Source organism: Pectinophora gossypiella, chromosome 25 (assembly GCF_024362695.1).
Source record: "Pectinophora gossypiella chromosome 25, ilPecGoss1.1, whole genome shotgun sequence".
NCBI lineage: Eukaryota > Metazoa > Arthropoda > Insecta > Lepidoptera > Gelechiidae > Pectinophora > Pectinophora gossypiella.
Genome location: NC_065428.1, coordinates 5507469 through 5532070, shown reverse-complemented (window position 1 = coordinate 5532070; position 24602 = coordinate 5507469). Strand labels below are relative to the sequence as shown.

At 36.1% G+C, this 24602-nt stretch overlaps 1 protein-coding gene across 1 annotated transcript in view; it reads left to right on the top strand.

The window, feature by feature from the left end:
- The first annotated feature begins 350 nt into the window (after positions 1–350).
- The window catches only part of LOC126378062 (irregular chiasm C-roughest protein-like), a 107958-nt gene continuing 83706 nt past the window's right edge, over positions 351–24602 (top strand). The window contains exon 1 of the mRNA XM_050026183.1: positions 351–656. The gene's annotated coding sequence lies outside the window, so the exon portion shown is untranslated. The remainder of the gene's footprint in view (positions 657–24602) is intronic.

Here is a 24602-nt window from a genome sequence, read left to right as displayed (position 1 = left end):
GCGTTATTTTTTACTGTTTCTATTAAACATTTAAAAAATATATTATTATAGATGGCTCCCAGAACAAAATTCAAGCATTAACACAACAGTCAGATAGCAATTATAATTAGACTACTATTCAAAAACATAGACTAGATCGCTATCACTATCACACAGCCCAAGTGGTCTGAATAGAGATTGCATTCATTCAAGACAAAACGAAAAAGCATTCAAAACTTCTGACGTCTACAAATCATTCTACGTACAAGCTTATCAAAGCCGTCGTCTGCAGGCTCTACAGTAAACTACTCTGTGACTTCTGTGACTCTGTGATGCATTACACAGTAAGCGACTCAGTGTGTTGTCAACTGCCTATCGCGCCGGACGCGTAATCTATGACGATTTAACTCCGTTTACGCGCGCAATCGAACTTTTGAAGTAAGAACGCTGATGAACTTATTTTTTCCGATTTGACATTTTCCTTATATTGAAATAATTTTTGGCCTGGTTTTGAAACCTTGATTTGTGAATTGAATAGAAGTGCGAGTGTATTTTTCCGAAGTGACAGATACTTTTTAAGTGTGTCGAATTTTTTATTCGTGCCAGTGACAGTTTGTGAAAGTTTTGGATTGTTTGTTTTGGGAATCGATTGGATTTTAAATTCTGTCTTGGATGGGGTAAGTTTTCCTTTAAGTACTTAATTATATGTAAGTTTGGCAACATGTAAAAATTTAAGAATACGAATAGACGGATTATTCTGCTCATTGGTTGAGCAGCAATAAAATATTAATTGTGATTTCTATCACTTGTATTTCTCATTGACCTATTACATTAGGCAATTTGGAAATAACGAAAATTCCAAAATATCTATATATATCTGCAAAAATCGATTTAGATAAATAATAAGAATGAAATTCTACCTTTGCCTTTTAAATATTATCTCTACTGACGTAAATTAAAATACATACAATCATAATTTTCTCTACATACCAACACTACATCACAAAATTATACTTAAGTATACCTACTTTGTGAAAATTCCGTTAGATGGCAGCATACTGGTTGAAAATAAAATTTTGAAAAGATATAAAATCTACCAGAACTTGGTAATTTATTTTTAAATATATTTAAATGGAAATTGCAATTAAATCAACAAAATTATTTAACTGTCGCCAAACTGGAAAAAACTCTACAAAATGTGTCATTTTCTTCGAAAGACGGCTCTATCAAACACTTCAGAATCAAAACAAAACTACAATACAAACTTTCAATAAAAAAGACATTATAAAGTAGTCGGTGTCCAAAAAACGCATCAGAATGAAGGTTCTGTATCTACCAAAATAGATTTACCACCTGCTCATCAACACACAAATAGATTCTCTACTTTATTTTCTTAGTTTTAGACTGGTTTTAGTTGCCATGGGCTTCCTTTTGGCGGCAAAATTAACTTTGTAAAGACCCATCTTGCAACTTTACTTTTTGCTATTCAGTAAGTCATCTCCACTTGATTCTAGTCTTTCTTTCTTGGGCTTTAGATTCAAATGTGTTTGAGAAAAAGTATCCATATGGTAATCCAAAGTTGGTATTCACTTTTTATCCATATATAAACAGGTTTCTCGATTCTGTATTCGTTAGGGACGACAATTAGGGCAGGTGTTCAATGGAGAATGGTTTTTGTCGAAATAAAACTATTTTAATACTGATCTTGTGCTTGAAATACTGAGAATTAGCTTAGAGATGTTTCAAGTATGTTGGTTAAGTTGCTGAGTTAGTTTATAAAGTAGATATAAAGGCAATTTATAAAGGAATGAACGTCTTTTAATGCTAAGTTAAGGATGAAAAGAAAATTTTAGAAGATCCATGTTACCTTATCTGATGTTATTGTAGATATTGTTTAGGATACCGCGTCTTTTCCTATTTACACATACATACATGAACTCACGCCTGATTCCCACCAGGGTAAGCAGAGACTATGGAATATATAAGGCGAAGGTTGATGGGGCCGATATTTATCTATTAAGACAGATTTTGCCGCACATCCAACTTATTATATCCAACCATTTTCCTTAAAAAGTTTTAATTTTAGTTTTTATTTCTGATCAATAAATCAAATCTAATGTACTTACTTTAATGGACAATAGCGGAATCATACAGAACTTTACACAATACATGAATAGGTATAGTAAATTGACGGTATTATTGCACTAAATCAATAAAGTTATAAAAGCCATTCTTTGCATAATCTTCTTCTATCGTGTGGGTTGTGAGATGGATGACCAACCTTATCAACCCTGGTATCAGGGTTATTATTGAGCCGCTAAAGGCCCCTGACGTGATTAATAATAAGAATATTTTATAAGATTATTTTTAATTTTTTAATTGAAAATAATTACATAAGTACCATTATTTCTTTATCTAGACACCAATTACCTACTCTTTGTTCTTCAAGTTGTATTTAATTTAATTAGTATAATGACAAGAATAAAATATTAGAAAAAACTCTAATGTGACAATTCCGTTATCTATAAATATTAAAGTGACGGTCGAACAATTTCATTCGGTATCCAAAAAGTACAAAATATTTACTGAAAAAACTATTGTCCGAGTTTTTGTTGCCGGCGATTTGTGAACCTGCAGTTTTGCAAAAAAAAAATGTTTGGAGATCCGTGTGTAAAATAATGCATATCCGATTGGGCTAGTCAAAGGTAGGTATCGCAAAGTTCATCTTTGGTATCCACGCTTCAGTTAGACACGTGATAAGTAGTGAGTGAGCCGTATCGCCGTCTATAATGGTCGAGTCAACTCTGTTAGCGAAAATTCCATAACAAACATAAACATAAATAGCCTATATACGTCCCACTACTGGGCATAGGCCTCCCCTCAATCAACCGGAGGGGGTATGGAGCATACTCCACCACGCTGCTCCACTGCCGATTGGTGGAGGTATTTTTACGGCTAATAGCCGGGACCCACGGCTTAACGTGCCCTCCGAAGCACGAAATCAACTTATTATTTCCGACAATCAGGTGATTCAAGCCTGTAAAGTCCTTACTAAACAAAGGACAGTCTCACAAAGTGATTTCGACAATGTCCCCATCGGGATTCGAACACGGACCTCCAGATCGTGAGCCTAACGCTCTAACCACTAGACCACGAAGGCTGTGTAGTGAAAATTGCACTTAAGGTAAATAAGTAACTCATTAGGCAAGTCCGGTCGGTACCGGGGATCGAATTGGCGCTCCCCGTTTGAGAAGATGAGAAGCAACCCAGTGTAATTGGAATACCATTGTATTTAAGTCTATAAATTATGTAAGTAATACAAACTAGATTAAAAAAAAAGAAAAGAAAGGAAAACATGAAACAGTAGGACTAGGGCCCTGTGCTGGGAGGTTTTCTGGCCACGTCTTTCCCTCAGCGTTACAGATTCCGATGTGGTAGTAGTTTTACAGCTAGTTACATAATATGTAAGTAATTTAATTTTGTTTGACGTTCAAAAAGCGCTAACTTTGTAAGCCAATTTTGAAAAATAAATATTTTTTTTGAATTTTTTTTTTTTGAAGTGATACACAGGATCACCGTGACTGTACTGACCATAATGACTATAATTTAACTTAACACACAAACATAACGTAAGCTCAAGTCTATGTCCCAATTGGGGTAGACAAAGCTACATCCATCGCAAGATGAACTAAGTACCCAAACCTCACCGAACCTTAACTACTTAACACTATTATGAATTCTACTTAAATTAAAATCAGTGGTATGTTGATATTGTAACGATTTGTGACTTTATTAACTCCTAAAGGGATAATGGGCGTAAGTTTATCTACGGTAGCTTCTGTAACTTAGTAAACTGCTCAAATAAAACAAAATAACAATGACTAGCTCGAATATATAATACGCTATAAAATCATGGCCGACTTTGTTTTATACTTAGAAGTTTTCACAGTTATGACGAAGCTAGAACGCTTGTTGTGCACAAACAAAGGCAATATCACTGAGAACTTGTAAAATTAAAAACTTTTTAACCACCCAAGTTATAAAATCTGTCGTAAAAAACGAGATTTTATACGGAACCCTCCTGTACATAAACGGATTTACCTTGTCTACGTAAATGTTTTCAAGATAGAGTTTATAAAATAGATATTGCTATTAAGTAGTCGCCTTTTTCGTGTGTCGTGTGTGAAGTATATTGTGGTTGTTTTAAATAATCTCCTGCTTTCATAGTTTGATATAAAATTGCACGTAATTCATAATCATTTTTTCGCAATAAAAATGGTATTACAGATTGCGGTACTAGTACTATGTAGTAGAATTAGTACTACGGCTTCCGTGGTCCAGTGGTCCACGATCCGGAGGTCCCGGGTTTGAATCCCGGTGGGGACAAAACACAAAAAATCACTTTGTGATCTCTAGTTTGGTTAGGACATCACAGACTGATCACCTGATTGTCCAAAAAGTAAGATGATCCGTGCTTCGGAAGGCACGTTAAGCCGTTGGTCCCGGTTACTGCTTACTGATGTAAGTAAGTAGTCGTTACATGAGCCATGTCAGGGGCCTTTGGCGGCTCAATAGTAACCCTGACACCAGGGTTGATGAGGTTGGTACTCCACCTCACAACTACGATAGAAGAAGAAGAAGTACTACGGATAAGGATAATACGACTTTTTGCCACTTAACTGTCTCTACACTATCAAACTAGGCTACCAAAAAAGCCTTTTTAAAATGACTGTGAGAATTATAGTACTTTTAATAAAATAATTTAATTTTGTACGGGATAATTTTACGATAAATGGATTTTTCTTGTTCAATCAGTTCAGTCCATTCTATCCAATATTTGATAAATTTATAATAATTATTTCGGGTTCCAATAGTGTTCGGAATCCAGATATAACAAGGATTGGAATAGACAGCGTTTTTAAATAAGTATGAAATAAGAGTTGCATTGACGGCGAGATAATATTATAATAACAATACATACATACATAAACAGCCTATATACGTCCCACTGCTGGGCACAGGCCTCCCCTCAATCAACCGGAGGAGGTATGTAGCATACCACGCTGCGCCAATGCGGGTTGGTGGAGGTATTTTTACGGCTAATAGCCGGAACCAACGGCTTAACGTGCCCTCCGAAGCACGGAATCATCTTACTTTTTCGGACAATCAGGTGATGCAAGCCTGAAAGGTCCTTACCAAAATAAGGACAGTCTCACAAAGTGATTTCGACAATGTCCCCATCGGGAATCGAACCCGGACCTCCAGATCGTGAGCCTAACGCTCTAACCACTAGACCACGGAGGCTGTTAATAAATAAAATAGTAACAATAATATATTTAAAATAATAATATTATAACTTGGACTCAGGATGTGACTAACATGAGTAACAATGATTTCTTTTTTAATCACTAATGTAAATACACACATAAATATTAACACAGCCATTTTTGCATATCCGGTATTCCGGGATTCTGATTATGTATATTTTTAAATCCAAGCTTAACTTTTTAACTATTATTGTTTCTGGCAATCTAAGCCTTATGAGGTTTAGAAGGTAGATAAAAATATAAAAATATGAAATTAGAAAATCGGAAACTCTTCTTAGATTATTTTTATAATTAAAAATTGATTGATGTAATCTTTGTCTTATCAACGTTATTCCCGTACCATGTACCAAAAAAGTTATCTTACCAATTCCCGGAAATATCTCTTAAATTGGATATGGACATACTCGTATTGGCAGAGAAACAATTCCCTGCTTATGTCTTCGTTACTTTTCGTTTAGTAATATTATAAGGACTCCATTTCCTGATCTTATGTAAGTAAGTATGTATGGATTGTATAAAAACGCTCATAACATATTTAATAGAAAATCTATTTCTATATTATCAGCCAAAAAACGCTTTTAAATATGACGACAATAAAGCACAAAGAATGACTGCGAAACGGATGTAAAGTCACATAAATTTTAAACAATCAATTATTTTTTATAAGTTATTTTTTTTAAACTGGTCTACAAAAACTGTTAAAAATCAATTTTAGCTTAACACCCCATGTGGTTCTTATAACAATAGCAATAAAGAACATAATGAGATGCTAAATGTGTATTTTATTATATTGCATACTCAATATAGGTAATATTTCAAAGTAGGATGACCATCTTTTTGGTCGAATATTTTTTTTGACGTGACTTATTGTTGACTTGCCGCAGATGGCATTAACTACTTGGCCGGACAAATGGGGAGCGCTGAAGGCTCTTACCCGGTACAACGTTTAAGACAACAGGCCTGAGGGTGCCCAGTTGGGCGCGAACCTCGGCTCAGGGCGTCGTGTGAGAGGAAAAATATTTGAAAGAATTAATCGACTCTAGTGGGTCGATAGCGATAAGCGCTGATTGAGGGAAATGGACGACCACGCCTGCGGGGTCGGTATCGGGTAGTCGAATACATTTTACATAATACCAACACAAATAAATCTTTAGACTTTTTTATTTTTGTCGTTTCCTTTTTGTTGAGATGATCAGATATATTGCACATTTGTAATGTTGCTAAATGTTTCATAAATAATTGAATGTTTTGTTTGTGTGCAATAAAGGATATTTGATTTGATGTATCCTAATCACACCCATATCTCTATTCCCTATCACGTTGGTCTAACAGAAAGCTCTTTGAGTTATGGGTACCAAGTTCATCTTGCGATGGATGTAAGTACCTTAGACTACCCCAATTGGGATATGGTCATAGAATAAGGAACAATACTACGTATAGAATGGCAACTCTCCGCTCCCCACCAGCATCTGTGCTAGGTTTACCTCACCCCTCCTTGATCATAGTTTAGACTGCAATCGTATGGTGTCAAACGTCACACAGATGTGCGTGTCGCTAATGTCAATGTGTATTGTCTGTGTAAAACGAGATTGTTTGTATGAAGTGTCCGCAGTATGATATAGTGTTGAGCTTATGTTATATTATGTATACCTATTTTAGAAGAGTATGTAACAATCAATCAATCAATAACAATCAATAATACTTTATTGCACAACGACATATACAAAGGACATAAACATACGAATAAAAACATAAGTACAATAGGCGGCCTTATTGCTAAATAGCAATAAGGCCGCTAAGGTAGATATAAGGTAGATATATGTAAGCACCTGAACATATTCTACAGTAGTCGAATGGCTACTCATAATGGCTAATGACGTCATTGAATAATGCAGCCTACTGATTCCAATCCCAGGACGGCTCTCTGATAGTATCTGCACATACTCAGTTATTCAATTATCTGACATTGACTCCACTTCAATGGTCATTGCAGGGGCTCGATTTAATCTCATGTGACGTCACACGTACACATACATATACGCACGTACATACATACATATATAAGTACTTAATTTGCATTGCAAATAAGGCCACAAAATGTGTTTATTAAAGCACTAAATACACACGTCGTTACATCAGCCATATCAGGGGCCTCTGGCGGCTCAATAATAACCCTGACACCAGGGTTGATGAGGTTGGTAATCCACCTTACAACCCACACGATAGAAGAGAAGATATTCTTACCGGTATGTTACTGTCCTAATATTATACGTGCAATAAAGAATTATTGACAGATTTTTTTATATAAGTACTAGAAAAAAATGTTGAAAATGAATAGTGTTTATGCCAGGAAATAAAATAAAAATCTAAGCCTTTTTTATATAAGTTGCAGCAAATTCAATCGTGAGATAATTTAACCACACAAAAAAACTGAACACTTTTTTCACAAAACTTTAGGGATACTTACTTGAAAAAACAGAAAAATCCTTGATAGATGTTACAATAGCTGAACTGCTATAGAGGTAGTATCGATATACATATCAACGATTTCTTTCGCGATATTTGCAACAGTATTGTAACAGGATATTATGGTCTAAGATATCGACTATTATTTTAGCATTATATTTATTGAAGACTGAGAGATCGCGAAGTATTGTACCTATAGGTCTGCTTACGATTATTTATTTTATCCAAAACGCTATTAAATATTGGCCACTCTACTAAGCGCCAGGTTCACCTACGCAAAATTTGAAACTTGCCACGCGAGATTCTATGCGATACCATAAACTAATAGCATTAGAAGCACTAAACTAACCATTATATTTAGACCTGTCATATTCTTTACAATATCATACTAATTTGAGCTACATCACAGATCTTTTAAAACTGGAGAAGTTCTAATTTGTTTTGACCTATGATGTTCTATTCCTGTGTATTGAATTAGGTAATGTTTGAGGTCTTCTTAAGTTGGTAAATAACGGACATTCTTGGAGTAATACCTACAGGTAGGTATTTGTAAATACCTATATTATTTGGATAATATTCTTAGTGACATTTGATATTAAGTATTTAATATATAGAAACTAAGAATAGGTAATAAACGCAAAAATAAGGATTAAAACTATACTACTAAAACTAAATTAAAAAGCTCAATTTAAAATGCTCCCTTTTATCACCTCTCGACCGAATGTGCCCATCACGCTCGCAGCGTTGCCCCGTTGTAATAATATATAAATGGACGAGTAATCGACAGGCATAAAATTTATGGAATAGGTAAATGTAAATTTAAGGCTGAAAGAAAAAAACAAAACAACCCTCCCAATAATAAAATTAAGTTGACAGCACACGTAAAACGGGTTGCATATCAACGAGATGCCTATTTTATTCGCCCGGGCTATTCACTTACTTATTTTAAAATTAACAATTGTCAGTCATTCGTCCCTTTCCTTTTCGTTGGATAAGAAAATGACAGGTATAACTTAAAAACATTTTAATTTTTTTTAAATAAAAAAAAAACTTAAAAACTTAAAATAAAATTATGAAGGGTGTGCAGGAATCAGGGCCAATATGGCGACTACCTAAATAAAATTTGCAACAAAATAATTGTCAATTGACATTGTATGTATTGTACTCAAGTGAGTCGCCTATCATGTTTCTAATTGAAGTGTATCGTGTTTCATTGCAAGAGGACTTAGGACCCCTCACTACCTTAAGTGGGTCTGAATAATGTTACTACGCCTATTGTTGATATACGATCTAGTTATGGAACACGAGTTTCATTTCTTTCAACAATGCTTTGTCTGGAGATTGGTAACCAGCCACGTCTATCCATATACGAAGGGGATGGCCATGTCTCTCTTAAAAAGTTGTACTATTTATCCCAGACAAAATAATGTTTTCAACTTTATAACGCTTTCAAACTACCATTTTATTGGAATCCTGATATCAGCATACAGTTGGCGCAAATAGGCGGCGATTAGGAAATGCAATCCCGACTCAAGATCACATATTCGGGATCCCGCAGGATTGGAAATATCAAACTCGCGCGATCCCGAAATTTTCGGAGTCTCGTCCAGTTCATAAATAAATTTAAAGTTAGCTTGGGTGAAAATGATAAAAACTGCTTGTATGGATAGTGAGGTTAATTAAAACAAAATATTTTTAGAAAGAAAACAAATACCTTTATTCTTCAATATAATTAGGGTTTCTTTGGAAATTAGATTTGTCCGGCCAAGTAGTTACTGCCATCTGCGGCAAATCTACAATAAGTCACGTCAAAAAAAAAAAAACAAAAAAAAATTGGAAAATTAGCATAATCAAAACAATAAGTATAACGCAAGGAGATTCGCCCAATCCCGTTTATCTCGAATGGGATCTCGTCATATTATGCTTCAGGATTGATCCCGATAATTTGACGAGATCTCGCGAGATGGAGATCCTGCGAGATCGGGATCCCGCGAGATCGGGATTGCTTTCCCTAGCGGCGATACGGCTCACCTCTTATGACGTCTAACAGAAGGCTCGGTGAGATCAAGTGAGGTGTGGGTACTTACAGTTCATCTTGTGATGGATGTACCTCTGATGGATGTAGTCTGATTGACTACGTAGTCGTGAGCTCATGTTATGAGCTGATATCAACAATTTCAAGCTCATATTTCAAGCCCCAGAACAGGTTCAACAATTTTCCAACGGTGCACTGACCTTGTCTGTCTGTTCATCAAAATGTCTGCGTCTGCAGCATGTTAATTGTCATTGTCATCAAAATGACTTTGAGTCCGCATGTTAATTGTCATGTACGGCTTTGTCAGGCGTGCTGTAGTATGATTGAGTCAATTATAATTTTGTACACGAATTTCTTGGAATATCTGAATCAGTAAGCACTTTGGGTAGGGTTGTACATTCTGGAATTGAGTATGTAATTTTACTTTCAAGAAAGTGTGTGTGTTTCCTAAGTGTGCATGGATTGTGTGAAGAAGGATATGTGTACTGATGACGACTGAAAGAGAAGAATGCAATGTAAGGTTGTTTTGACCCCGCTTAGAGTGTACGGTCACGAGCACTAATATGTATACACTTTGAAACCATGTCTTATTAACTTTTTTGACAAATGCAACCGTAGGTCTCATTAAATGTCAAATATGATAGTACGACAGGGGTCTAAAGTGGGTTGCCCGCTATGTGCGAGGATCTTTTCCAATAAGATTGGCTATATAAGCCACATGCGAGCACATGAACGTCGGAGTTGAAGCAGTCGCCGTAGCCGAAATCGGCTGGATCGCATCATCATCATGACTGTAGATAAGGGCATGAGGATGATGATAAAGCATGTTACTATATTTGTTTTAGGTGTCAATACAATTTGTATGTAGTATGTCGTTCTGTGCGGTTTTTGTAATGCTTGTTCACTTTGAAATACATACGGCCTTCGTAGGCCAGTAGTTGAGCGTTAGGCTCACGATCCCCATATCGAATCCCGGTGGGGAAATAACACAAAAAATACTTTGTGATCCCTAGTTTGGTTAGGACGTTACAGGTCGATCACCTGGTTGTCCGAAAGTAAGATGATCCGTGCTTCGGAAGGCAGGTCTCGGTTACTACTTACTGATGTAAGTTAGTAGTAACATGTTGTTGTGTGACATGAGGCATGTCATGAGCCTTTAGCGGCTCAATAATAACCCTGATACCAGGGTTGATGAAGTTGGCAATCCACCTCACAATCCACGAGTATTTACATACAAATTCCGCTCCGGAACCACCCCGTCCCCTCACCTCTATGTACATTGAACTTTAAAGTGTAATGACAGTGGTCGATAAACGGCCAGACACCTTAAGCTATTTTAAAAAGAATATATATAATTTTATACACGAATTTTTTGAAATATCTGAATAAGTAAGCATTTACTAACGCTCAACCACTGGACTACGGAGGCCGTGTGTATTTCTAAGTGAACAAGCATTACAAAAACACAGAACGACATACTACATACAAAGTGTAATGACACCCAAATTATGTACCCCTAAGCAAGGGTGAGTGTTATAAATACAAAGATCATTTAAAAACTGGACGTACAGGATCGATTCATGGTGCAGTCAAATTAACCAAACAAAGCAACACGCCTGTACCCACGAAGGAGTAGACAAAGTTGTATATTACACCTACTCCTCGTCATATGTCGTATAATAAACGTCATATATGAAATTAACATTTTTAAATTATGAAAATGTGCGTGTCGAAAATCAATTTCAGTTCGTTTTTGTCGCGAGAAGTTTTTGTTCGATTTTGTTTTTGAAATGTTTGTCGTAGCGAAGATTAAAGAGGTGAGAAAATATAGAAAGAGGAATACGAAGTTTACCGGGTCATCTAAATTTAAATAATTATCTTCACTAGTGAAAATATTCATAAAACATTTTTGCAACCCTAAAGAAGAAGATCAAGTTACTCGAATTTATAACAAAGTTAATTTTCATAAATGTCGTCCGAGAAATTGGCAATGATTAAATGAATAAGCCCTGCTATGGCTAAGAATCTCTACCTACCCTGAGAGAAAATCCAATAACAGTCATAGAATATTGAATAATAATGCGTATGGATTGGTAACCATTGAATGTCGGGCGCCGATATATTTGTTTAATTGATTTGACAATGCAACAATAAAAAACAATTGAATATTTTTTTTCTTTTTTGCCTATAAATGGCCAACTTATCGAGCAAATATAGTTCCTATGCTATAGTAGTATCAGAAAAAAGGTGCTATATTATAATTAATGATCTTTTGGCGCGATTTCAATCCCCTTGTAAAAGCTACTTTAGACGGTTACAAAAAAATCCTTTTTCGTAACTGGTTAGAAATAATAATTAATTACGAAAATGGAAAAAGAGTCTTCTTTGATAACTGGTTATCAAACAGCGAAGAAAATTCTTTTTTCATAACTAGTTACGAACGTGGACGAAGGATCTTTTCCTCACCCCCTCTTAGTCATACTTTAGTCTAAATGCCCTTAAGCCGCTAAACAGGCAGGCGAAAGTGTGGCACAGGGTGTTATACGTAGTATAGGTACATGATAAATAAACTATACATACACTCGCACTTGTAATCCTTATCAGGTTGAGCAGGTCGACAAGTTGTTTGAAGAGAACTTGCACCTCTTCAACCTCTAATACGAAGTCCTAAGAAGAATAATTATAACGAACCGTATGGAGATATGTGATTAGTCCATCTCCCATATACAGGATGTTCCAAAAAAATAATTAAAATTAAAAATGGAAAAAACCTACTGCTGAAGCTAGTTTTAGATAATTAGGCGAGAATTATATCTTCCATATTCCACTTCTATTATTACGAGACACTCTGTATAATGGTCTATCATGTAAGAAAGAACACAATCGGTTTTTACGATATGTCTGGTAAGAAAAGCAGCTGGTCTTTACAAAAAGCGTCTAAAAAAATAAATAAGCTAACGACTATATCCCAATTGGTAGCCAGAGGTACATCCATAAGATGAACTAAGTACAAACACCTTACCGAGGTTTCCGAACGGCCTCTGTGGTCCAGTGGTTGAGCGTTGAGCTCACGATCCGGAGGTCCCGGGTTCGAATCCCGGCGGGAAAAAACACAAAAATCATCTTTGTGATCCCAGTTTGGTTAGGACATTACAGGCTGATCACCTCATTGTCTGAAAGTAAGATGATCCGTACTTCGGAAGGCACGTTAAGTCGGTGGTCCCGGTTATTATTTACTGATGTAAGTGACTAATCGTAACATGAGCCATGTCAGGGGCGTTTGGCGGCTCAATAATAACCCTGACATCAGTGTTGATGAGGTTGGTAATTCACCTCACAACTCACACAATAGAAGAAGAACCGAGGTTTCAACAAAGATGATTTAAGTAGGTATGTAATAAAGAGATTCCAGACAAAATTCAACTAGACAGCAAAAATATAACCTTGTAAAAGCGTCAAAGAAATGAAAGTCAGGTGAATACTACGAATATAACTAAATTAATTAAATGCAACAACTTTACGTGGTGAAATTCATAAAAGACTGTCTGATGTTGAGTTCCTTAAGTTTAATAAATAAGTTTATATTTTGTTGGTACCACTGTCGAATGAGGATAAAAACTAGACGCTCAAATGTAGGTGGCAGCACTGTTGAGTGTTTCTAAATTTTGACAGTTCTCCATACTGTCCAGCTAAAATTCGTGATAAATTGCGGAGTGTATCCCGTCTGAAGGATGAGTTACGAAAAAGAAAAGCAGCTAGTTTGAAAATGGCAGATTTTATTAAAAATAAGTTTATCTGACTTTTCTTCTTTCTCTCCATTTTTTAAGGGAATAAATGTAACACTATAATTTTGCAGTTAAACGCCGCGCAAAGGGTTATAGTGTAAAAATATAAACAAAGTAATATGTTTGTTTCCTCTAATAGTAAGGGGAACTGTCAAAATTTAAGTACACTACGGTAGCGACACCTGATGGGAGAAATAGGCAGTTTTTGTTACTTCGAAACATCCCCTCTCTCTGGTATCTGCCTACCCCAACGGGGCGTAGGCGCGATCTTATAATATGTATGTACTTATGTCTATAGCAATCGGTCCCGACGAATATTTACTTATGTAAGTATAGATACTTAATACTTACTTAAGTAAATATTCGTCGAACGTCGAATTCGGCGATGAGTATTTACTTAAGTTACTATACATACTTAATCTCTCTCTCTCTTTATTTAAGAGCTGCGCTCTTCTCGGTGGAGTAATCGCCTTTACTCCATAGATAGGGCGTGTAGAAAGGTGGATGCCCCAATCGCCTTCCGTTCCGCAATACACCGAGCAATTTCTCAATCGGTGATGTTCTAGCTAGAGCCCTACCAGAATCCATTTCCTCGGCCTCCAACCAGTACATACTTAATACTTGCTTATTATTCGAGGTTAGAGCCTAGCTTAGTATTCGAGCGATTCTATGCGTGAGTATGACTCAAAAAGTATAATAAAAAACGACTATAGTAGTTTGCGCAATAAACATTTTTGTTGGTTGACGTTTACCGGACGCAGCGTAGCTAGTTCCGTTATATTTTTAATTGCTCGTTAAACAGCGTTACTTATTAACCAATCAACTGTGCAATTTGGCCTGCTTAGCTGTTTATTGTACTTGTTGTTGCTTAGTTACGGTCAAAAGATGGTACACTGACTTTAATGTACTTACTGTCATACCTCGGTTACTTCATACAAAATCCTCGTTTTATACACTACACATTGACGTTATCGTACACGTACGTCAGTGTGACGTCTGACGTCATGGTAAAATTGAAAGATACGTCTAAAATTAAAATAACTAACATTTTAAAGGAGGTAGGGCGAATCTCGATGAGATTTATATGTAATGAAAGTTTACGCTTTCCCTATGATTCTGGCAAAGTTCTATCAGATCCTGTCACGGGTTTTTTTTACGGCCATGTTTGTCATGGCTAAAAATGTGATAAAATACAGTGAGGGACCAAAATCGACTCAAGATTTGTATCTGTGTAACTAAGTCTACATAAATAATTATATATCATAATGTATATCATTTTAAAGAGGAAGGGATAGTGCCCATTGTCATTTGGGATGGTATTTTTTTCATTTTTATTATTATCTACGAGTATTTAATACAATATTTTAGTCTGGTCATTGCGGTCCTGTGGTACGGTCACGAGTACTAATATACACTTTGATACCATGTCACATTAAATTTTTTGAAAAATTACTCTTAAATCTCATTAAATGTCAAATATGATAGTGCAACGGGGTTCTAAAGTGCGTACATGATATTATGACTGTACCGGTTTGCTTTTCGAACTCAGAATCCGGACTTGCACTAATGAGTTATTAAGTTTTCACGAACACAGTTGGCCCAACCATTATAGATGGCGATACGGTTCGCCATCTATCACGTTGGTCTAACAGAAAGCTCACTTAGTTCATCTTGCGAAGAATGTAGCTCTGTCTACCCTAATTGGGATATAGTCGTGAGCTTATGTTGTGTTATTTAATGTAATTTTATGCTCGATGAGAAAACTATATAATGAATACAAACAGAGTCCGTATTTCGGCTTATTTACATTGCTTCGTAGAGCTGGCCACGTTATAATACAACTTAATTGTCAGTTCCTGTGTGCATCACAATGGCAAAATTAATACGAATACTGTCAATTTATTACTTTTAAAAAAGCCGACGGATTATGCTTTTTGGAATTCCTGCAACATCCGGTAAATATGATACAAAATTCAGCTCATATTCTTCTCTCCTATCATGTGGGTTGTGTGGTGAATTACCAACCTCATCAACCCTGGTGTCAGGGTTACTATTGAGGCGCCAATGGCTCCTGGCATGACTCATGTAACGACTATGTACTTAGATCAGTAAAAAGTAACCGGGAGCAACAGCTTAACGTGCCTTCCGTCTTACTTTCGGACAAACAGGTGATCAGCCTGTAATGTCCTAACCAAACTAGGGATCACAAAGTGATTTTTGGGTAAGCAGATACTATAGAATTCCATTTGCTTCGATTCTGATACACTTCTCTTGCTTTCTCCACATTCATCAATCGCTTCATACACGCACGCCGGTTCAGAGTAGATTGTATTAAAACCTGTGTACCCGAATGATGAGAAAATAGTTGATTATCACGCTAAAGCTGTACAACGCCATCTATATTGTTTTTGGTGAACGTAGCCTGAAAAGTCCCTCCCCACCCGGTTCAAACATTTAAGACAAAAATCCTGAAGGGGCGCAGATGAGCGTGAACTTCGGCTCAGGGCGGCATCTGAGTGAAATACAGATATACCGCCGCTAGTTGGCCCAAACACTTCAGGACCCCGATACCGACCCCGCCGGCGTGGTCGACGATTTCCCTCATTCAGCGCTTATCGCTATCGACCCTCTAGGGTCGATTAATCCTTTCAGTATTTTTCCTCTCAGACGACGCCCTGAGCCGAGGTTCGCGCCCAACTGGGCACCCTCAGGCCTGTTGTCTTAAACGTTGTACCGGGTGAGAGCCTTCAGCGCTCCCCATTTGTCCGGCCAAGTAGTTAATGCCATCTGCGGCAAATCTACAATAAGTCACGTCAAAAAAAAAATGGCCGATAGCGATTAGCACTGCGAGGGAAATCGTCGACCACGCCGGCGGGGTCGGTATCTGGGTCCTTCGGGTATCGACGTTTTCCAGTGCCAGCTCTATGAGGAAATTAAATGGAAGCCGTGGTAGCCCAGTTGGTAGAAATCTTGCCTCTCGCTTTGAGGTCGCAGGTTTGAATCCAGCACAGGCAGAATCAAAATCAGAATCATTTTTTCAACGTAAGTAAGTATCATAGATAAACTTGTTGAAGGTCAATTTAACATTTTGAATCTGCGTCATTTCGCAAGATCTTATGGCTGAGGAGAAGAAATGACAAGAAACTGCAACAGCAACACATCTTTTAAATAAGGTATACAAAGGTATACATTACAAGTTAGTTAATAACTAGAGAAACACATTTAATACCAGGTATTTTAAGTAATCATTAATCTTATAATAAGCTTTATTACATAAAGTAAGCTTCACATGAGCTTTAAATTTATTTTCTGATACATTCAAAATACTGTCCGGTATTTTATTGTAAAAACGTAATACATAGCCCCAAAAAAGATGAATTTAATTTACTTAGCCTAGAATTTTGGATAGGTAGCAATTTTATATTTGTTCCTTGTATTGTATGTTTATTTATTTAATACAGTCATTATTTATTCAATCTCAACAATGCAGATTATAAATAGCACGAACTGCTCTTTTTGAATAAAAAGAATTGTATTTACATCAGCAGCTCGGCCCCACACCAAAAAACCTAAACCAATAATTGTCGAATTTGTTTTCGAATTCATGTTTGGATCATAAATGATTATCACATGCTCAGCAGTGAAGGAAATCCACATTCCCGAGAAATACATTTTCGGAGGTATATGACCTAACCTGTATTAGGCTGGTTTTCCCTTCACGGGTTGGAAGGTCAGACAGGCAGTCGCTTTTGTAAAAAACCGGACCTGTTAAATCTTCAGGTTAGGTAATCGGACCCTGTGAAAAACGAGATAATGCTAGGAGCATAAATAGCTACGAAATTAAGCGGACGAATATCCGATCACTGCCTATTATCACACGGTTTGTTACATCCCTATTAGAATTTTGTTCTACATTTGTCTTTAAAACTGTCTTTTCACTAGTGGTTCTATCCATCTTTTTATGTAAAGTACAACATGTAAACACAAAAATCAAACAAGATATCTTTAACACTGAAATTACAATTATTAACGCGCATTTTGATGAGCATATTTCACGCTTTTTTATTGTTCTTCAGACCTTAACAATAATGGAACCATGAACCTAGCATCCTAAACGTTTAAAACCACAACCGTGTCAAAGATAACAGTTATCGATTTACTAATCGATTCTCGCTCGTGGGAAAGAATCGAGTTAATCGATTTTTGTTTACGTGATTTTTATTAGACGATGCCTACTTTTGAATAGGGGCAGCCCTTTTATTTCAAAAGACAAGTATTCGAGTAACAGTGTTTTGTGCTTACATACATATTCAGTATTCACGCCTGTAATCTATCAATTATGATTTAACCCCTTGGCATACTACTGATTTTCATTTAGTACTTTGTTAACCTTACCTTTGTTTTTTGTTTTGTTGTTATATATTTTTTTCCGTTTAAACAATTCACGGCACGGTTTTTTGTTGGCACGTTCAATTCATTTATTACTAATTATAAGCGTAATATGGGTACTGGCAGAATATCAGTGTTGGTGAGAGTGGGCATTCGTACCATACTCTTAGCAACAATATGCTGAGTCAGTCCCATTTCCCTGGGCAGTGTTAGCTACTAGTCATAAATTGTTAAACTTAATTTATGTAAATGCTTTTGTAACCTTCACTGTTTTGGGAATAAAGTTATTCTATTCTATTCTATTCTAATCCCTAATGGGATGGGCAGGGCTATAAGTAATCAAAGACAGATTGCAGCCACTGTTGATACAGTCCTAAGATATATATTATACAGTTCTTGGATATGGTAAGTCTAATGGCGACAAGGGATTAGCTCGTTGTCCTTAAAAAAATATTTGGTTAATTTTGCTATATTCGCATTCAGAAACATAGTTACCTATTTAAAATGGAAATGAGTAGAGTCGCAACGGCTTACGTGCCTTCCATATTCCGAATTATTTTTTCGACCTACCAAGTGATCCAGCCTACAATGTTTATACCAAATAAAAAGCAGTCACAAAAGGTGACTTCGACATGGTCTCCATCGGGAATCAATCTCGGACCACCTCATCCAGAGGCGAACGCTCAAACCACCAAAATAAAATTATTATAAAATGTGTTCATAGGTACCTCGCCCACACCTTACGCTGTTCAACCCACGAGTCTTAAATTAGTTTCAAGAAATGTGTGATATCTTTCAAAGTTTAAGACGTAGGTTTGTGAAGGAGTTTGCATATATAAGCACTCGAAAAGAAGGTTGATAACATAATCTCACACTATATCCCAATTGGGATAATCAGAGGTACATCCATCGAAAGATGAACTAAGTTGTGGGCATTAGACCAACGTGATAAGTGGTGAGTTGTATCGCCGTCTATAGTGGTAGAGCCAACTGTGTTAGTGAAAACTGCACTTAAAATGAATTAATACATACTAAACTGACGCCTATTTCCCATCGGGGTAAGCAGAGAATATGGAGTCCCATTTGCTTCGATCCTAACACACTTCTCTTGCTTTCTCCACATTCATCAATCGTTTCATACACGCGCGCCGGTTCAGAGTAGATCGTACTGAAAAGTCTAAAGACATCTCCAATTTGGTTAGTGTACCTTCTAGGTCCATGAATCAACAAGGGTTTCATAAATTACTAAGTTTAGCTAAGCTAAATATACAATTCCGAATTTTTGATCAAGAAAACTCGATTCTAATTAAATTTTAAGTAACATTTGCCGCAGCGCCGTGTATTAATAATTTGATTTCGAAAAACATTGGAATATTTATAATTAAGCAATGTCTTTGATCTGATAAAAATAAATATAATTTAACTGCCTCAATTATCCATGTTTTTATTTACTTACCTATAATAAGTATTACTATAAATAAACTCGCCAAGGCAAATCGTAAGGTGTCAAGGTGTTCTTTAAATATTCTCTTTTCCAATAATCTTTTAAGTCCAGGTGTTATTTCAAAAGAAGCCATATTTAACCAGGTTATAGGCGCCTGTCTATGTATAATTTGTATGTACAGGGTGTGTTAGTGACACTATAACGAATACTGAGGGGGATGATTCAGACCATAATAATAATTCTGACTTGATATCTTGTGGAATTTCCAGTCAAAAATTCATTAAAATTTATTCATCAATTTAAGAGCCACGCTCTTGTCGGTGTAGCATTTTCCATTCCAGTCTATCAAAGGCCAATTCCTTGACTTCCCTATAAGACACGACGTTAACCTTTTCTTTAATCTGTTCCATGTAAGCTCTTCTTGGTCTTCCCCTTCCTCTCTTTCCTTCTAGCTTTCCTTCTATGATGTTTTTAATGAATTCGTCGTGTCTTATTAGGTGTCCAATCATCTTGCCTCTTCTGTCCTCAATAATTCTCAGTATTTGTATTTGTATTAAAATTTATATTGATTTAAAAAAAAACAGCATTAAATCCACCACAGGCTTCGTCAAAAAGGAACTAAAAACAAGAATAAACCATAAAAAATAATAATAAAAAAAAATTGAAATTTTAAATTATTTTCAGTTCCATTTTGCAGCGAAAAATTCTACTTGATATCAACTCAGAATTAAGAGCTGAATTGTTTCCCTCAGTACTCAGCAAGGTGTCACTAACACCCTGTATTTATATAATATAAAACTTGTTATCGATCCTGTCTGTCTGTTAACCAGTCACACGACATTGTTGCTGACGCTGTTTTTTTTTTATTTTAGTTTGATGAATACTGTGTCAGGCTGAACTATAAACGAGTTGATTGATTGTATATTATTATTGACAAGTTATCATATTACTCGCTAACCAATACAGATGTTTGTATTGTATATAGTAGAGTAGATAACATAGGAAAAAAAAAACTAGTACCTATTTTAAGAGATTGTTTATATGAGACATAAAATTAGTAAGAATAAGAAGAAGAAGTTTATATTGTTTTTTTGTTTTTGTTTAGAATTTGGTTCCAAGTCGTTTGTGATCCTAATAGGAGGACTTTAAATGTTTATAAAATACGTCAAAAGCAAATGTATGTTGATAGGCCCTAAGTGGCACTAATAGGGAAGCAATGATGAAACACCACCATAAGCGATATATTCGAATAATATTATACTTGTCATGAAAAAGAATTTAAAAAAATCCGAATTTTGTTAAACAAGAAATCGATTTAATTGAATATCAAATTTGAATTTGGATGATTAAGAATAAAAAACCTTACAATACCCACTGAAAAAGACATTATTTTTAAATGTTCACTCGTATTTAAAAAAATTCTGAAACATAATTTTTTTGTTTAAATTTAAATATGTGATGAGAAATTAAAGTTTTACCGTCGAGTTACCGGCCATTTTGGCGCTCATGATATTGCAATTCTTTCTTATGTGTCTAAAACACATCATAAAACACATCAGTTGCGGTTGGAAATGGAAAAAAACAATATAACAAAAGTAGATGACCAAAAAGAAGAATCGTAACCACTGGCGCTGTCTCTATAGCTCAGCTTAATGAAAAAGGGATATACTCACGAATCAGCTTTATTTATTTATTTATTTATTTGTACACAACAAAACAGACAAAATAAACATACAAAGAAAACAGGCAGGCAAGCTTATCTCTAAGAAAGAGATTTCTTCCAGCTGACCTACGTGACAAGGAGACATGCAGTGTATAATACTATAGATAGACAAATCTACATACGTGAACAAATTATAATATACCTATATAAATATACTATAATAATATATACATATGCCTATAATATATAAATACATATAACTAATGCAACTCAGACCAGACTTAAATAATGGTTCCTTAAACTTTTTTTGAAACTACCTACATTGGCACATGAGTGAGTAAGCATTCTGTTGTTTTACTAAGACGTTCTATTTTTAAAAGGTCATCAGACCAGATCCGACCGCTCACCTACCCTTTCTTGTAAACCATACTCAAGTAGGCAGGCAATCAGCATCTGTAAGGCTTCTTTGTACCTACTTCTTCTTAACTAATAAGATTTTGACATCGAAGCGGTCTTGACAGGCTTCCTTTAGTGAAAACAACCGCGTAATATATATTTTTAGAGCGAACGCAATTGTCGGTAGCTTGTGGGATTATTTTGTGCAAGATTTTTTTTTCAATTAAATTTTTATATAAAAATAAAATTTTACATTTACTTTTTTTGTTAGATCTAAGGGGGAGAGATGGCTACAGGGGTGGTTTAATAATTTTGAAAATATGACAATGTAAGGTATAAATATAAACTGCCTATATACGTCCCACTGCTGGGCACAGGCCTCCCCTCAATCAACCGGAGGGGGTATGGAATACTCCACCACGCTGCTTCAATGCGGGTAAAGTATAATAAAACATAAACATTGCTGGGCACACGCCTCCCCTCATTCAACTATATGGGGTATGGATCATACTCCACCACGCTGTTCCACATTGTTTATACTAAAAAAGGCTATAAAAACAAAACAGTGACACACCCCGGACACTTCATATAAAGCACATTGTTTTACACAGACACTACACATTGACGTTATCGTACACGCGCATCTGTGTGAGTGCGACGTCTGACACCCGTATGATTGAAGACTAAAGTAAGACCGAGAGGGGGTGAGGTAAACCTAGCTCAGCTTCTGGTGGGGAGCGGAGAAATTATTCTATTCTATTATTCCTTATTCTATGTCAGTGATCAACTTTGTCGACTCTGCAAGTGGTTAACAACAAAATCACCTGACTACATAATCTACCACAGATAAAAAGGTTACATGCTAGCCTCATTACAGGCCATTTCTTGCCACCATAAAATAAACAACATAGTATTAAACGTTACACAACAGTTAATTTCATTACAGTAATCCTGCATTATTGCCCTATAAAATTGGATAGCTTTATTTTTCTTCGGCCCCTATTAGGCTGAATATTTTGCATTGTCGTTTAAAAAAAAGAAAAACAAGATGGCGCACGGTGTAATGCAATTTGCATAGATACACCCGCCTGGGCGTCAAGAAAAACATGTTTCGGTATACATACGGGAGTTTAGATGTACGAGCGAGCGATGTACTTGTAAAACAGCTTCGTACCCTGTCATCATCCCCCTAGTATTATCCCACGGGGTCCGCTTACCTAATCTGAAGATTTGACAGGTCCGGTTTTTTACACAAGCGATTGCCTGTCTGACCTTCCAACCCGCGAAGTGAAAACCAGCCCAATACAGGTTAGGTCACGTACCTCCAAAAATGCATTTCTCGGGAATGTGGGTTTCCTCGCGATGTTTCCCTTCATTTATGATCCAAACATGAATTCGAAAATTAGACATTCATTGGTTTAGGCCTGTGCTGGGTTCGAACCTGCGACCTCAAAGTGAGAGGCAAGCGTTTTACCAACTGGGCTACCACGCCTCTCTTTTCTATCCTGTTATTGGTCAAAATTATTATGGTTAACAAGCAGTCTGCGTGGTCTAGTGGTTAAAAGCGTGCTCACAATTTACGACAAAATTTATTGTTAACAAAATTAAGATATAAACTTTTATACCTTGCCTTATTTGCTAAAAAAAGATACGGTATTATCTAACGAAAAGATTAGCACAAGCTGAAACAAAACACTGCTAATCCAATTCTGTTAGAAAACTACAAACTCCTTTCATAGGCATTAAATATTCTTAATTTGAAACAGCAAGTTTATGTTTCGTAAGAATTATCAGAAAAATATATTATAATAAATACTAGTAGGAATTAATTTATTAGAAATAAAAATAAATACCATTTTACAGTGGGTATGTAAGGACTTTTTTATTTTTAATGTTCCAAATTTAAATTGGAAATTAAATTAAACTCGATATTTTCATGAGTCGAATATTTCGCTCGACGCAATATCGGATCGTGTATCCCCACCAAAATAAAGCGTGTAATTCGTTCTACATTCGTGTACGACGTGTAAACTAGATATGTTTACACTTTATATTCCGCGATTCAGTTTACATGCTAAGTCGACTACGAGAAAATATTAAAATAACAAGCACAAGTCTCATGTTGCAACGTACAAGTAGAATTGAAAGTTCGCTTTGAATAAATTGGATGATATTTTTATCGTTTTCCGAGAATCTATACGCAAATTGCTTGTAGACACATACTAACATACCTACATAAAATTACCCCTATTTCCCATTTGCACGACGGAATTCCACTTACTATGATTTTGACACACCACAGTCGCGTCATCCACTTTCAACAAAATCCTTATAATTCCTTATAATTCATTGCCAGTTTAGAATTGTTTTTAATGCTTATTTTATTGTATCAGTAGTCGTTACATGAGTCACGTCTGGGGTCTTTGGCTGTTCAATAAGTAACCCTGACACCAGGGTTGATGAGGTTGGTAATCCACCGCACAACTCACTCGAGAGAAGACTAAATAATTAAGTTATCTTTGGAAATCAGCATAATCAAAACAAGAAGTATAACTTATAAAATTCGCCCAATCTCGAATGGGATCTCGTCATATTATGCTTCGGGATTGATCCCGAAATATAAGACGCCATCTTGCGAGATCGGGATCCCGCATGATCGGGTTTGCATTCACTAGTGAGGCTTAGTTTATTATGTGATGGATAAAATTATCCCTGACTAATTAAAGCACATAATAACGGGTTCTTACCGCGTTTAAATGGGGATATGAGACTCCCGATATTATGCTTTAATTATGATAATAACCGCGTAAACTTAAAACAATGTATATCCCTGACTAGCTCAGTTGGAAACATAGTCGTGAACTTACGTTGTATTATTAATATAAACAGCAGCACATAAACAGCGCAGGACCGATCGTCGTGGAGATCCTTGGGGGAGGCCTATGCCTAGCAGTGGGCGTCGTATGGCTGATAGTGATGATGATGATGATTAATATAAAGTTGTTGCAACATTATTTCGTTGAATCCAACGAAGGGTTTAGTCTTCATGTAACCTTTGCTTACATGACAGGATAAAAACGCACAAAAAGTCCAAGCTTTTTTATGGCTGATTCCTGGT